This window comes from Durio zibethinus, chromosome 18, assembly GCF_047325235.1.
Source record: "Durio zibethinus cultivar Kanyao isolate XHJ-2024 chromosome 18, ASM4732523v1, whole genome shotgun sequence".
NCBI classification, from domain to species: Eukaryota; Viridiplantae; Streptophyta; class Magnoliopsida; order Malvales; family Malvaceae; genus Durio; species Durio zibethinus.
Genome location: NC_143179.1, coordinates 10,163,502 through 10,179,894, shown reverse-complemented (window position 1 = coordinate 10,179,894; position 16,393 = coordinate 10,163,502). Strand labels below are relative to the sequence as shown.

General features: G+C 35.1%; 1 pseudogene across 1 annotated transcript; it reads left to right on the top strand.

Annotated features, from left to right (window-relative positions):
* The first annotated feature begins 5,053 nt into the window (after positions 1-5,053).
* LOC111299459 (uncharacterized) lies at positions 5,054-13,615 on the top strand (annotated as a pseudogene). Its single transcript, XR_016329823.1, has 12 exons — positions 5,054-5,444; positions 5,620-5,720; positions 5,944-6,096; positions 6,403-6,624; positions 6,851-6,928; positions 7,380-7,893; positions 8,009-8,119; positions 8,201-8,684; positions 12,067-12,235; positions 12,459-12,698; positions 12,787-12,919; positions 13,032-13,615. The product of XR_016329823.1 is annotated as an uncharacterized LOC111299459 (transcript).
* The last annotated feature ends 2,778 nt before the right edge of the window (positions 13,616-16,393 follow it).

Sequence of the window (16,393 nt, the reverse complement as noted above, 5' to 3'; positions counted from 1 at the left end):
TATACTGAAAAATTATTTGGTCTCTATTGGTGGTCGAAAATTATTGTGTACCGAAAACCTTTTCTGAAAGTTTTGAAATATATAAAAAATGAATTTCGAAAATCATTGAAAAATTTTGGAAATACATTTTTGGAAATTTTTAAAGGTTTTTGAAAGTGAATATCTAAAAGCTTTTAAAGGATCTCGAAAGTAAAATTTCAGTACATTTTTTTAGACATCAATTTCGAAAACTTTCAATAATTTTCAAAAATTTATTTTTGGAATGCTCAAATCACTGCCTCAAATCATATCTCTAAACTTAAAATTTTAAATCTTTTAAAAATAAATTAAAAAAATAATTTATCTATTATTCTAAATTATCTAATATCAATGAGTGATTGAGATTTGATTTGACACTTAATCCTTTAAAGGTTTAGGATTTTCAATGAAAAAAAAGAGAAGAGCTGATAAGTGTGAGTTTTTTTAGTAAATTAGTGTTTTGGTTTCAGTGATAAGTGTTTGAGTTTTTTTAGTAAATTAGTGTTTTGGTTTCAGTGCGAAGAAAAAGCGAAACGAATGTTAATAATAATGAGGTATGAAAAGTTGAAGTGAGCATGTAAATAACACTGTTCTTTTTCCTATGTATAATTTAACCCATTCCCCTTGGTAGAGATAAAAAGGATTGGTTTGACGAAAATGGGCAAACGGTCCAAAAAAAAAAATACACGTTAAGATGCTTGATGCACTATTTTATCATTTCACCACATTTGGCATAAAAGTGGGAAAACAGGCATCATCTAAAGTAGACTAAAGTGTAAACTCTAATTCTCCAAAAACAAGGTAAAAATAAGAAGAGTAGAATACCATGTAGCTTGACAACGGCCAGGTGCCACTGTATCGGTGTTCTGCACGTGATTGCATCAATCAGTAATTGTAAGACTACATTGATTATATGCTATATATACTAGTACATCAAATTGTCGAACCCATGTTTCGTAACAATTTTGAGATCGTCAGACATAAAGTATTTTAAAATCGAGAGAAATAAAAAGGAGTAGTCATCAATCTTTGTTAGGGTATGATTGATCACCCAAAAATTTATCTTTTTAATAAAACTATAAAAATGGGTTTAAAATTTATCAAAAAAGATAAATTTTGGTCTACGAAAAACTAGATTAGGTTCGAGAGTCGGTTACGTGTGGGGAATGATTAGCACCCTCAAAACGTCCATAAATTGGCATCATTTAATTATGCATTATTTTCGGTGTTAAATAAAAATGGTTTTGACTTGAAATTTAATACTAATTTACTTCGTTTTAAAAAATATTTTTGCTAAAATTTTTATTTAGAAATATTGAGAAAATCTTTAAGTTAAAGAATTATCTTAAAATTCTTCAACATCTAGGTAGAATTTGAAATAATTCTTTTCGCTTAAGATTTAACACAACAATCCTTAAAATAAAATAACACTTTTTATAAAAAATTATTGGTGACTCTCCAACATCTAGGCAGAGTACTAAGAATTATTTCTTTTGGAATGTTATTTTTATTTTATTTTATAATATCACAAAAAAAAATTTTAAAGTGTTATTCTTTTTTTTATTATAAAATATTTTATCATCGAACAATAAATTAAAAAGAGAATAATGCAGATAATTATTGATGATAACATACTAACATATGTATACTAATGAACGTTATGTAAAATGAGATGCAATTTAAAAGTTGGATTCTTAAGTATAATGAGGTCACCCCGACTCTCCAACATCTAGGCAAAGCTTAGGTGTGACTGTTTATATTTAAGATCTCAATTTACTGTTATACTTTTTATTTATTAATCTTATTATTAATGTGAATTAAGAAATCATGTGAAAAGACTTAGTGAAGTAAGATTTCCTAAATACCCCATCATCTAGGTGACATTTGGAAACAAATTGCTTTAAATGAAATTTTCATACGTATCCTTAGGATTTTGAGGATTTTGAATTTTAAGGAATTTTGAATTTTAGGGGTTTTAGAAATCTAGGATTTTGAAAATTAAAAATTAGTGTTTAAGGTTTCGTTTTTAAAAAAATACGAATATCTCTAAAAATCTCTAACGTCTAGGTGGATTTTCGAAGCAAGTTCGATTTTTATGATTTTTGAAAACTAATTAAAAATTTCTTATATATTTATTTTTTATGAAAATTTAATAATAATAATTTCTCAACATGTAGGCGAAATTATTTTTTAAAAAAATATTTTTATTCCGTTCAACATCTAGGCAGGAAAAAAAATAATAAAAAAAAATATTTTTTTGAACATTTTTAATATATATTTTTAATAGTTTTCATTTTTATTATTATTAAAATAATTAAAAATTTATTCTAACAAATTTAAAAATTTATCATGCAAGAATAAATAAAAAAACTCAAAATAATAAAAATAATAATATAAAAAATTTAAAAAAATTTAAAAAAATTTTTTTTTAACCTGAACCGGATCGATTAACGGTCCGATCAACGATTAGTTCGACTGGATCGAAAAGGGGTTGGTTCGACTTGCGGTTCAGTCGAACCGACTGAGAAGCGATTCAGTTCGGTTTGATTGAACCGACTCAGAGCTGTTGGAAGAACTAGGTCAGTGGGTAGTTGCACAGATCCCGGGTCGGGTCACGGGCGTGAACGGATCTTCCCTGGTCCAGAAGACGTCGTTTTGGTTTTTTATTCTGAAACGGAGTCGTTTTGGACAGCCGAAGCTATATATAAACCAAGTTTTTTTTTTTTGTTCAGTTTTCTTCTGTTCTTAAAAAAAAAAAAAGATTTCAAAGCTCTGGAGAGAGCTTGGGGAATCCACCAATGATCGACCATCGGTGTCGTGCTGCCGCCGCCGGTGGTGGTCGCCAGTGGCCGAAAAAATTTGAAATCCTTCTGGAAGCTCTATTCGACGGGATCTTTTCGGATCCAATCTCTTTTTTGCCAAAAACAACCTTGATTTACGTAGATCGAGGTCCCAAATTTTCTGTTCTCTCTCTTTTTTTTTTTTTGAACTGAAGCTGATGATGATCTTTCTTATTTTTTTGCAAGTAGCTTGGCACTGGGTTCCTCGCCTAGCGAGGATTGTGTTTGTTTTTTTTTTTTGTGTCTGTTTTTGCATTTTTGTTTGGGTTTGGTGTGGTGTTTGGGGTTGTTAAAAGAAGAGGCTTGGAGGTTTCGAGGGTCTGTTCGAAGGCTTTCGAAAATGGGGGTTCGAGAGTTTTTTTGAGAGGGGGTTCGAGAGAGAGCTTGAAGGGGAAGAAGTTGAGAGTTTTTAAGGAGTTCAAAAGGGGATCTGGGCGGCTTTAGGTGGGTTGGTTAGAGGCTGGTCAAGGGGCTGGTCAGAGGCTGGTCAGAGGGCTGTAGGGTGGCTAGTCGGAGGCAGTAGCAGCGCCAGCCACCTTACTTGCTGCTTTTTTTTCTTTTTTTGTTTCTTTGTTTTTTTTTATATAGAATTAATAATTGTTTTTTTAAAATTATTATTATTATTATTAAAATTATTAATATTATACTAAAATGAAAATAATAGACCCAGACAAAACTGATATCTACAATATGAGATGAAAAGCCCACAACCAAACTTGCTTATCATAGCAAGCTGTTATAATACCCTTTCTCCTGCAGATTGACCAAACCCCTCTGAATAGCTACTTAATTTCTCCTTAACAACCTCTTAGCAATAAGTTTTATCCATGAAGTAAAGCAAATCTTTGGTAAGATATAAAAGGCAATTGTGAAGGTTAAAAGTAAATATCTATAAATTAAGGTACATATTCAACAATATATATAGTTTCTAATTATTGAAATGAGATAGAAACCTAACAGCAACAAATACATGTTAAGCTCACGGCCACATTGGCATTGTTGCCATAGAGTCCCTTTTATGCAAGACTACCATACTGCTAATACTTATAGAGGATTACCTTACTGCTAATACCATTAGATCAATAATAAAATCTACCACAAACAGAAGGTTTCTTACCATGACACCCGATCTTTGAAAGAGAGAACGTACTGAAAATTGGTTGGTAATAAGCAGCTGTAATGTGATAATAAGTTGATTGGGTAAACTGCATTTCCAATTGTCTTTAACTTGAAGTAGTTGCAGCTTTACCAAATGTGGTTCGGGATTTCTTGCAGTTTATTAGATAGATGATACAAAGTTTTGCTGCCTTTATAACAACACAAACTTCAATTTGCTTCGATGAGTTGGACGTACGTAGTAGTACCATATATGATTCAGTAATCAACGAGAGTTGGTTTTATTGAAAAACAACATGGCTAGCTTCCAGAGATTGATTAGTGTAATCTTTTTTTTTTTAACTAAAGAACAAGGGAAAATTTTTTAAAATTATCAAATATATTAACAGTAAAATTTTTAGATTTCAAAAATAGAATTAGTATAGTAACACATATTTTTAGTGCATATTAAAAAATAAAAAATTAATTAAAAAAAGTAAAAAATATGTGAATTTTTTATCCCTTCTTATAAAGTTAAAGAATTTCATTATATCAAATCATTTTTCAATTTTTTTAACCTTGTAAAGGGATTTTTTTTTGGATAAACATATATACATATATATATATATATATATAATGTGAATGTTATGAGTTCCGGCCAAAAAAAAATTATAACATTTACATAAGTGAAAAACAACAATAAGAAAAAATAAGGGCCCATTTTCTCAACATAGAAAGAGGAAAAAGAAGAGAAGTGGAATTGTCCACTAAGCCTTTTTCTTTGCAAATATTTTTTTTTTTTTGAATGGGAAACTAATTTAATCAAATTAAGAGTAAAGTTGAATTCAATTCAGGGAAGGAAAAAAATCTTTGCAGGTAAAGGAAACTCATTTCATATCACAGAGAAGAGAACAAACGAAGCATCTCCCATCTTCCCCAGTTACTTTTTTTGCTTGTTTCCTCCTTCCACTTTCTTTTTTTCCCATCTCAATTGATAAGGAATTTGTTTTCATTTTGTTTTACTAAATACTTACTTCTACTTTAGTGTTGGACTCAAATTCCTGAAAATTGTTATCAATTGCAATTCTTCCAAGGTAGATTTTTCAAAATTTCCCCATCAATTCCCAACTTTGCTGAGAAAAGTTACACAACCAAACTAAGAAACCATAAATCTCTTTCGCCCCTTCTTTTTATTATTTAATAATTAATTTAAAACATGCGAAGCTCAATTCTCAACTCAGTCAGATACAGTTCAGTTTTTTATTTTTAATTTTGTGTATCTAATAAGTAGAAGTAGAAGGGGAGGAATAACGGGACAAAAGTGAAAGAGCATATATATTCGGTGAACTGAAAGACATTTTGGGTTGGTGTGCAGTGCAGTGCAGCGCAGTGCAGCTTCAGCGTTCATTGATGTGGAACAGACAATAAACTGCGTATCAGAATCAAACTCATTCTATGGCTATTTGCAGTCATCAACATTTTCATTTTTAGGTTACTATTTCCCCTTGGGCTCGTAAATTTTCCATCTTAGTATCAGTTAAAGGTTGCCTATGAATTCCTGCAATTATTAAGCATATGTGACTTTTTTGTTAGCTTAGACTTGGAATTCTGTTTCTGAACTTGTTTCATCTTTGATTGAAACATTTGTTTGTTTCTTGGGTGCTAGAACTATGCCTCGAAAAGTTAACCATGGAGTTGATTATGACGATGATTATGATGACTATGATGAATATGACTATGGCTATGAGTAGAAGAAAACGGTGAGTGGTTTTTTTTTCTCTTTTTTTTCTTGTCATGTATTAGATTTGTGATGAGATACTGATTAGTGAATTTCCTCTTTTTTTTGGCTTGCTCTACATTTCACTGAAAGGCACTTAAAAGTCAAAGATGACTAGCTCAAATTGATAGAGAGCAAAATGTTTAACTAAACTTATGCATGTATCTTTCTTCTTACAAACTTAATGCTATTTGTTTCCTACAACAGCGGAAGCACCTTCTGAGCATGAAACTATCAAACATGGTGTGTGGTGTTGCTCTATTTGTACATATGATAACGATGAAACCCTGTCAGCATGTGATTTTTGTGGGGTTCTTTGCGGTCCTTTGGTCAACAACTGCAACACCTTTGATGAGAAGAGAACAGGTTTGTCGCTTTTGCACTTAACCTATTGATATTGCTACTTTTATCATCTAGTATGAGAGAATGAGTTACCCTTTGATCTTATTCAATATGGTGGGGTCATTCCTTTTTCTTTTTCGTTCCTAGTAAAATTTGATTGCGCAGGGCCTATGGCATCCAACCATGTCGGGGTGTTCAATTTTCTTTGGAAAGTTGTCAAACAGATAGCTTGCCTACGTTTGGATGTCCAATATATATTAAGTCTTATTGTTACATAGGGTTTTTTTTACACTGGTGGAACATTTTATAGATTAGATCTCTTTCCTGCAGTTGATGACATATGCGAAGATTCTGAAGTGTCTATTACGGCCAAGTCTCTTTTTGCATCATTGCCTCATCAGGTGTCCAAAAAAATTCTATATTCTCAACAACTGAATGATGATTTTTAGGTGAAAGAGGGTAATAACTGCCACCCGCTTGGGAACAACCCAGGACAATTTCATGAATTCCATAAAGCTTATAGTTATCCTACCCATTCCTGTATTAATATAGGTCTGGACATATTTTAAAGCAGGACATGGATATTTATCAAGTGTTACTTTAATTTGAGAATACTTCGTTCCTAACAGTAGAAACATTTTGTTGTTTAAAATTACTGGTTTTATTTCTTCTGCTCGATGCTGTCTTTGGGAGTCATTTTGCTACCTTACTTCTGAAAATTAGTGCTTGATGTGTAGTGCCATCTTATAGTGTAACCTTACATGAATTAAAGATACAGCCCCTTTTAGGTTTGATGTTCCATCTCTAAATGACATGGTTTCCAATAGACTGCATTTCTTGAAACTGGGTTCGAAAGGTGTTCTTTGGCAATTCCAATCGGATATGTTGCAGTTTTTCTCTAATTGTTGCAGTATTTAGGCATTAAAGGAACTAGAGGACTGTTGTTTCTCGATTAGTACAATTCATATCTTCTTGTCATTGCTCTGAGTCATTTATTTTGAGCACTGCATAGTTTTGTTGTTAGAATGAATTCTGGAGTAAGGTACAGCACAGCACGTAATACCTGTGTATTACTGCCCGTGAATCAGGACCACATTGGGACTTTATCTCTTTGCATCTTGATATGTGTATTCCAGTCTGCATTTTAAATCGATGCTGATTTTATTTTATGAAATACATGTTTGTTTTCTTAATGTTCTAGGAGTGTGTCTTCTTACCTAGAATGAATGGATCTTGTAGAAAACTTTTTGATTATACTGAGTTGAAGTTTAGTCTTATCGTATTTCAATGCTTTTGTTTGCTTGCAGCCAATATTGTTGACTTAAAATTTTTTAGAGTTTCCTCAAGTGTGGTTGGGAAGAATGAGGAAGTTAAAGTACAACCAAGTTCTGAAGGGTCATATGACTCTTATGACTCAATAGCAAAAGACAAGCACTATAGACTGGATGAGATCATTTTTTTGAAGAATTTAGTTGATGTGCCATCAGTTTCCAGAAGTACAGGCAACTCTTCTGCACCAATGCCAAAAGGCAGGCTTGATAATGTGGATGATGCAGTTGATCTGAAATCTAGTTGTAAAACCTTATCATCGTTGATGCCAAAAGAAAGAAATGGTATGGTGGATGATAGCAGCTCGTCAGGGGATGGAGGTGAGGGATATAGTCGCACCAGTAATCTGAAAAACATGTCTTTGGCTGCTAAACCCAGGCACTCAAATGATACATGTCCTGGAAAAGCAAATTGATATCCACAGTATACACCTGCAAAGTGGATGCTTCTCGAAAAGCAGAAGATTCACTGACTCAATCAAATCTTGCAATTGTAAGTTACATTTCGAGTTTGAGTCTGATGAACCTAAAAGCTTAGACGTTATTATCTTTTTGAATTTTAACATTATAGTGATGAACTGATGATATAACCCTTCATATGTCTTAAGATTGGGCATGTTGATTCCAGAAAATCAACACTCTCTGGTAGATTGCTTCACCTTTTGGGACAAATATCCCAAAAAGAAATGCACAAATATGAAAATGAGTCCAAATTGCAGGTAATTTCAGGACTATTTTCTGCTTGTGAATCTGAACATAAGTCCATAATCTTATTATTTTTGTGTTTAATATTCAATCAGGGAAAATGATCCTTTGCTTATGCTTGGGCATTGGATGAGAGTGCTGAAGAAAGGGAAAGGGGAATCACTATGACTGTGGCTGTGGCTTATTTTGATTCAAAAAGATATCATGTCGTTGTCCTTGACTCCCCAGGGCACAAAACTTTTGTTTCAAACATGATAACTGGGGCAACACAAGCTGAAGCTGTGATTCTTGTCATGGTGCCTCTATTGGTTCATTTGAAGCTGGTATAGATGGCACAAAGAGACAGACAAAGGAGCATGCACAACTCATCAGGAGTTTTGATGTTGATCAAATTATAGTTGCAGTTCACAAGATGGATGCTGTAGACTATTCTAAGGATCGATCTAAATTGATAAAATCGCAACTTGGAACATTTCTCTGCTCTTGTGGCTTTAAAGATTCCTCTGTCTCATGGATTCCACCGAGTGCCGTAGAAAATCTGAATTTAGTGGCTGCACCTTCTAATGTTCGTCTATCCTCGTGAGTTTCTTCTTGCATGCATTTGAAGTTTCTAGACTTATGGAATTCAGATGTAGTTCAGTTTCAGTTGACCTATAAAAAGAGAAAGAATAGAGTTTTAACAATTCTAATAAAAACTTGCGGGAAAAAAATATCTTAGCTAGATATTCATAGGAGATGGTTTTAGTTGGCTTCTGAATTGTGGTTTTGCCTGGTACAGGTGAAAGAAAATCTAAACTTAGCTAAGCCTTTTGTCAAATTCTGAATGTCAATTTATAGCTAAACCCCCTGCTTTCTGTCTTGAGAACACTTCCAAGTATATAGTTCAACTTGAAAACACCTCCTGAAATTGTCATGGCCATTTTCTAATAGACTATTATCTCACAAGGTAGGAGATATTGTCTGCTCTTAGTACTATGATGAATTGACCACTGTCAAACTTGTTGTTAGTGTATGCATGTGTGTGAGTTGAAATATTATGGGAATATTCCATGGGAGACAGTTTAGGAGGGATTAATTGGGCGCATTAATATGTAATTTGTAATTGATTCTCTTTCCTTAGTATTGTCTATATAACGAAAGGCTAATCCGAGGGATTAGCAAGTTGTTCTCTAAAGCTTTAATTCTAACATGGTCTTAGAGCCAACAGCATAGCCCTAGCCGCTGCCGCCCCCCCTCTCTTTCTTTCCCCAAACCCCTCTGCGATAGCCCCTACGTCGTCACCCAAGCCGTCACTACTACACATTTTGATCTTGCAGCCTCAAAGCTGCACGCTTAAAGCATTTCCTTCCTCTTCAGCAGTCCCTCATTAGTTGAAAGGAGGCTGCCCCCTTATTCTCAAAGGAGGCAAGAAAAAGGGGTTGCAACTTCTTCGTGAATGATAGATTAAGTGAGACAAGTTCTTCTCGGTGTAAAGTGTGGCTGTAGAACTAGGGATGGAGTTCCTGATTGTTGATTAGGAGTTGTGTTTCCTAATTGAAGGATTACCGGTTGTGTTCTAGAGGAAGAAGGTTTTGTGGCCATGACCAAGAAAGAGGCAACTGCATCGAAGGTGATAACTCAAGAAATTATCACAGGCTCACAGTTGTCGGATGAGAAACTTGATGGCTCCAACTATTTCTCATGGAGCAAAACTGTGTTGGTAACCTTACGAGGTCTTGGAAAGGCTTGGTTTCTGACAAGTGAGTCGACAGCAAAGGAAAGCTCGGAATATGCAGCGTGGGAGTGGGAGGACAACTGATTTTAGACAATTGTTCAACTTGATGGAACGACGAGTCAAGGGGATGTTCAATCAGTACCTCATAAGTAAGGAACTTTGAGATGCTTTAAAAATTGTTTATGCAAATTGTGAGAATTGAAAGAGGATCTTAGATGTTATCAAGGCATGGACTAGAATGGAGCAGTCCGATAGAAGCCTGAGGGAATATCTTGCTACGTTCAAAGAGGTATATGACGAGTTTAATGAGCTCATGCCCTTGTTTATTGATATGAAGACAAAGCAGGAGCAACAAGAGGCTCTAGCTGTAGTGAATCCTGATTGTTCATTGGCTAGATTGAAGGCAAGGCTAGCAGTGAAGGGATATGGGCAGACATATGGAGTAGATTATTTTGATACCTTTTCATTGGTGTCAAAGATGACATCTATTCACCTATTTTTCAGTTTGCTGCTACACATAAATGGGCATTACATTAATTGGATGTGAACAATGCTTTCCTACATGGTGACTTGGTTGAGGAGGTATGCATGGAGCAACCATTTGGGTTTGTTGCTCATGGGGAGTCTGAGAAGGTGTACTGTTTGTGTAGGTCTCTGTATGGTCTAAAGCAGTCTCAACGCATGTGGTTCGGCAAATTTAGTGCTGCTCTTGTTCAGTATGGCATGCAGCAGAGTGAGAAGGATCATTCGATATTTTATATATCTAAGAGTTCTGGTCTTATATTGTTGAGAGTGTATGTAGATGATATCATCATCAATGGCAATGATAGTGCAGGGATTGACAAACTTAAGATGTATCTTAAGTCCCAGTTTAAGATCGAGGATCTTGGTTAATTGAAATATTTTCTAGATATTGAAGTGGCAAGGTGTAAAAAAGCAATATTTGTATCTGAAAGGAAGTATGTGCTGAATATTTTGAGAGATGCAGGCTTGTTCCATGCCAAGCCAAGTGATACACTGATGGAAGGTATCAAGCTTTCTCTAGAAGATGGCACTTTACTTGATGATCTCACACCTTATAGGAGACTAGTTGGAAAACTAATTACTTGACCATGACGAGACCTGATATATCTTTTCCAATGAGTGTAGTTGGTCAATTCATGGCAGCTCCCGGAGATACTTATTTGAGAGAGTAGCGATGCGCATCCTTTGATATTTGTTGAGAAATCCTAGAAAGGGGATAATCTACAGTTTTACTAGTGATGGGAGTATTCGAGCCTATGCAGATACAGATTGGGCAGGCTCTCCCATAGATAGGAAGTCTACATCTGGTTATGCTATCTTCCTTGGGAGTAATCTGGTGTCTTGGAAGAGCAAGAGGCAGCAAGTAGTTGTTAGGTTTAAAGCAGAAGCAGAGCCATGACTTTAGGTACAACAGAGGTATTATGGATGGTTCAATTCGTAGATGAAATTGGGCTTTCAGCTTGGACCCCTATAGAGTTATGGTGTCATAATCAGGTAGCAATCCATATTGCTTCCAATCCAGTATTTCATGAAAGAACCAAGCATATAGAAGTTTATTGTCATTTCATCAAGGACAAGTTGCAAAGTGGAACAACATTATTGAAGCATGTGCCCACTGGGGAACAACTAGCCGATATTCTTACGAAATCACTTACAGGAGTTTGAGTTGACTACATATGTAACAAGATGAGTATGAGTGATATATATGCTCCAGCTTGAGGGTGAGTGTTAGTGTATGCGTGTGTGTGTGTGTGTGTGTGTGAGTTGAAATAGTATGAGAATATTCTATGGGAGACAGTTTAGGAGGGATTAATTGAGAGAATTAATGTGTAATTTGTAATTGATTCCTTTTCTTTAGTATTGTCTATATAAGGAAAGACTAATCCAAGGGTTAGCAAGTTGTTCTCTAAAGCTTTAATTCTAACAGAATTCACTCTAATAATTGGTGTTGTAGTGGCCTTTAAAATTATAGATGCATTGAGGAGAAATTACAATGAAGAGAGTAGTAGCTTGTCAACTTAAATATTGCTAGTGTAGAAAAATATGATTTTATCATTTTATGCATCTGTTGCACTGACACATAAAATGATACTGCACTCTCTGGAGAATTTTAACCTAAAAGTGATAACGCACTCTCTGGAGAAATTATTTGTCAGAATTTTTTCATGATTATCCGTTGACACAGCAAATGTTGTAGAATTAACTTTGGTAATCTTAATGCAGGTATCATGGACCTTAACTATTAGAGGTGATTGATTCCTTCCAACCTCCTACTAGATATTTTTCAAAGCCTCTACTTATGCCTATATGTGATGTTATAAAATCACCTTCACAGGGGCAGGTGTCTGCCTGTGGTAAGTTGGAGGCTGGAGCTGTTTGAAGTGGATCAAAGGTATGCCAATTTGTGGTGATAGAGGTTGTCATTTGTGGTGTTTTCTATTAAAAGAGCAGCTAAAATTGTCTGAGTTCATTTTCCTGTTTTGCCATGCTGCATTTGTTTGATTAATATTACCTGTCCAAAAATCCTCTTTTGGTTACCAACGATATAATGTCTGGTTTTTATAGAATAACATGTATACCATCCATAACCATAAATTCATTGTCTGTGGTTGTAGGTGTTAGTTATGCCATCTGCAAATATAGCAACAGTGCGTTTCTTGGAGCGAGATTCCCTGGCTTGTACAATTGCAAGGGCTGGAGACAATGTAGCTGGAGACCTGCATGGAATAGATTGAAATCATGTGATGGCTGGTGGTATGCTACGTCACCCTGATTTTCCAGTTGCAATTGCCAAACATTTGGAGTTGAAGTTGCTTGTCTTGGATGGTGCAACCCCTTTTTTAATTGGTTCTCAGGCAAGCTTCCTCTGTACATTTTGTGGTTCTTTTGTCTGCGATGTTTTGGTTTATCTAAACAATCTTATAATCTGAATGGAATAATCAGTTGGAGTTTCATATACACCATGCAAAAGAGGTTGCAAGGGTTGCAAGGATATCATCATTACTGGATTCAAAGACTGGGAAAGTCACAAAGAAAGCACCCCGCTGTATTGTTTCTAAGCAGAGTGGAGTCGTTGAGGCAAGTCAGGAGGATGATGTTGTCGTTGTTGCTAGTTGCTGGTTTATTTGAGTTATTGGCCTGATAATTGCAATCAAATTTGTTTTGACCACGGTCTATTTTATACTTCCAATTAATTTTGAATGAAGCAGTTTGTGTGGAAGAGTTTTCAAAATGCAAAGCCCTTGGAAGGGTGTTTCTTAGAACTTTAGGAAGAACAGTTCCGAATAGTTGAGGAGCAGTAAGTAATAGTTTTCAAGTGTGGTCATGCACTTCAACAGCTTTCAACCATTAGAGTTCCTGTCTTGGTGAATGGACACCTTGGTCAGGCAGGAGTTTCTGTACTGGTTACCATTGATGATCCATATAGATAAATGCTAAGTTTTTATAAAACTTGGAAAAGAACATAGGCATTTCTTTTGTGCGGCTTTATCCACTCTATGTGTGTTGCAGTTGCAGAGACAGATTTAAGCTTTAGACTGTACCATTTCTGGTGCAGGCTGTACGGTCAAATTGATTGATTCCTTATATGGTCAAAGGCTATGTGAGGTCCAAATTCAATTATTAGAAATCAATCTACAGCTGGTTGCAGGGCTTGGCTAATTCTCCTGGCAAGGGTCTACCTTGTTTCCTGTAGATATTTCCCATAAGAAAACTTTTTAGAGACAAAAGTCACAAAAACAAATAATGAAAGTGCAAGTGTGTAAACCAGGGACATCCTTTCCTCAACGTTTGCTTTCTTTTGATGGATTTTCAGGATTAATAATTCCCATTTCTTTCAGACTTGTTTGTTTCTGAAAAAGACTTCTCAAACCAAAGCACAGAGTGATTGCAAGAGGATTGTGGCTGTCTGAAAAAGGCATTTACGTCAAGTGAGTAATACTAGTACCAGTAGTTTGCCTTGCCAGCCTTTGTTATCCCTCCTGCTTTCGCCTTGCACAGCCCTTTGCTTTCAGAAATGGAAAGTTTAAAAAATAAATATATTATTACTAGCCGAAAGAAAGAGGCTAACTACGTCTAATCCTCCCCACCCCCCCCCCCCCCCCAATAGTGACCTCAATTCTACATCAATCACCCAACACAACACGAGAAAAGAAGAGAAGAAAAGAGCAAAGTCTCTTTTCTGTCTTCTAATATTCTCAATCCTTTTCCTCTTCTAACCAAACACATCTCCTCTTTTTCACTTCTCATCTTTCTTCCTCTTTATGCTTTTATGCTCAGTAGGCAGCTTTTAAATTTGGTTGATTTTCTAAGTTTTTATTCGTTTCACCTGCTACCCACGGTTGTTGCTTTTTTTTTTTTTTAATTCTATTAATACCAATTTGGACGTAATCATTTGATAAGATTTATTGCTTTATGGACTCCTTTTTCATTTTGCTGAATGCCCGCTTGATAATTTTGGTTTGTGCTTTTCTTTTATGCATTCCTTTTAGGTACGGTGATTAGTTTGGTTGTTTACTGCGTTTTTTTCTTCTTTACCATTTTCGCGATTGCCTATGCACTTTATTCTTCCGTTTTCTGTCATGTTGGTATTTCCTTGTTAACAATTACGGCATCAAAGTTCTATCATTTTATTTCCTTTTATTTTCAAATTGTGAATAGCAGTAATAATATCATCACGAGTATGATGGCTATTAGCCTCTCACTATCCTCATCTTTTGTCAAAGGGTTAATATCACGAATGATATTTAAATTATAATAAATTGATTAATGTGATATTTAAATTTAAAAAATTTATAATATAATATTTGAATTATAAATATGATAATTAAAATAAAACTTTAAAAGTTTTTTTTCGTCACGCATCATCATTTAAAATTAATCATGATAAAAATTAGTATTATTTTAATTAATATATTCATAATTCAATATCATATTATAAATTTTAAAAATTTAAATACTATATTAAATATTTCAATATAATTTAAGCATCTTTCGTGACATTAACCGTTCGCTGAATTTGGATTTTTGACGCGTTTAAACTATTGCTAACTGCAACTTACAATTTTTCTTCCGCTATGTGCAGCTTTTTAGTTGGCATCATATAGTAGATCAACAGTTTTTGACACTTCGAAGCTTGGTTGGTTTCTTCAAACAGTTCTTTTTGGTCTAAATCTATGTTTCTTGTCTGAGGTAGGTGCATGCCATGTGCTTGTAGATTATCTTGCAAATTGTCTCTTTATGGCCTCCGAACCTTCTTATGAAAGAGGGCTCCAACCCAATACTTCTTACATGGAGGAGGTTCTGTTGAATACCAATTGGGATGATGTGACTTGTCCTATATGTTTGGATTTTCCCCAAAATGGTGTACGCCCCCAATGCTCTTCTTACGAGAAAGGTGCCGTACTTTTGTGTGTGGCGCAGACCACATGCTTTCAAATTGTTTGGATCGATTCAAAAGTGCATATGGGATTCGTATCCTTCAACTTCTGACGCAATTTCTATTACAAACATTCAACTAAAGTATCTGAAGAAAACTGCAGGCCAACTTGTCCCTTATGTAGAGGGGAAGTCACTGGATGGATTGTTATTGACAACGCACGTCTACTTCTAGATGAAAAGAAGCGTTTATGAAGTCCCTTTCTTGTCTCTTTTATGACAAGGTCGACGGTCATTTTCTTCTTATAATCTCTTTATGTCATAGTGTTGTTGTTGCTGCTGATGTCGACCATTTAAAGGACATCAACGGGTCTATCCTGCAGTTTAGCTCCACTAAGGAAGAAACTAACTTATTTGTTGTTCAGTTTTTCTACTTGAGATTCTTACCGAGGTGTCTCACTAGATATCCTTTTTAACTCTTTCTTAATCCCTCCAAATATTACCTCACGAACACAGCTGTAAGATCTATAGGTTCCTATGATTCAAATAGAGTGATTGGAAGATAAAATAACTTGGAGAAGTCTCGGCTGTACAGATTCTTTTTGATTGTTTGGGTGTTTATGTGCACACTTGAAGGAGAGGGGTGGAGAAGGTCTGTTTTTTGATAATTAATTACTACTGAGCCTGTTTCTCCCCTAAACGTAATTTGCAGGCTCACAAGTAGAAGATAAAAACTGTTTGACGTTAAAAGAAGTTGCCGGAATAGGCGGTGTTACATCCACTGCCAACAGGTTCCCTTCTTCAGGGTCCTCGTAACACTGCTGTTAACCTGAATAGTTTAGTTGTGCAATCGTTTGGATCAATTTGTTTAATTAGTTTTCCCTCTTTTTAAATAAAAAATCCACAGAGTAATTAATGAGCAAGACAACGCAGTTTGTTCTGGTCATGACAATTCAACTGAGAGTGGCGGCAGAATAGAATTATGAGCTTTTGAGTGAGGCTTCCGTTGAGGTGCCAATTGTAAATGAAATTTGATGCTGTTGCCTCTGGTTCCCAAAAGAGTTGAAGCATGCCTGAATACACGAAAGCCAAAACCCAGCGTGGCAGGCAAAAGCAACACTGATGACTGCCTGCCATGTTCAAAAACACTTTATCACAAAGTAAATAATAATAA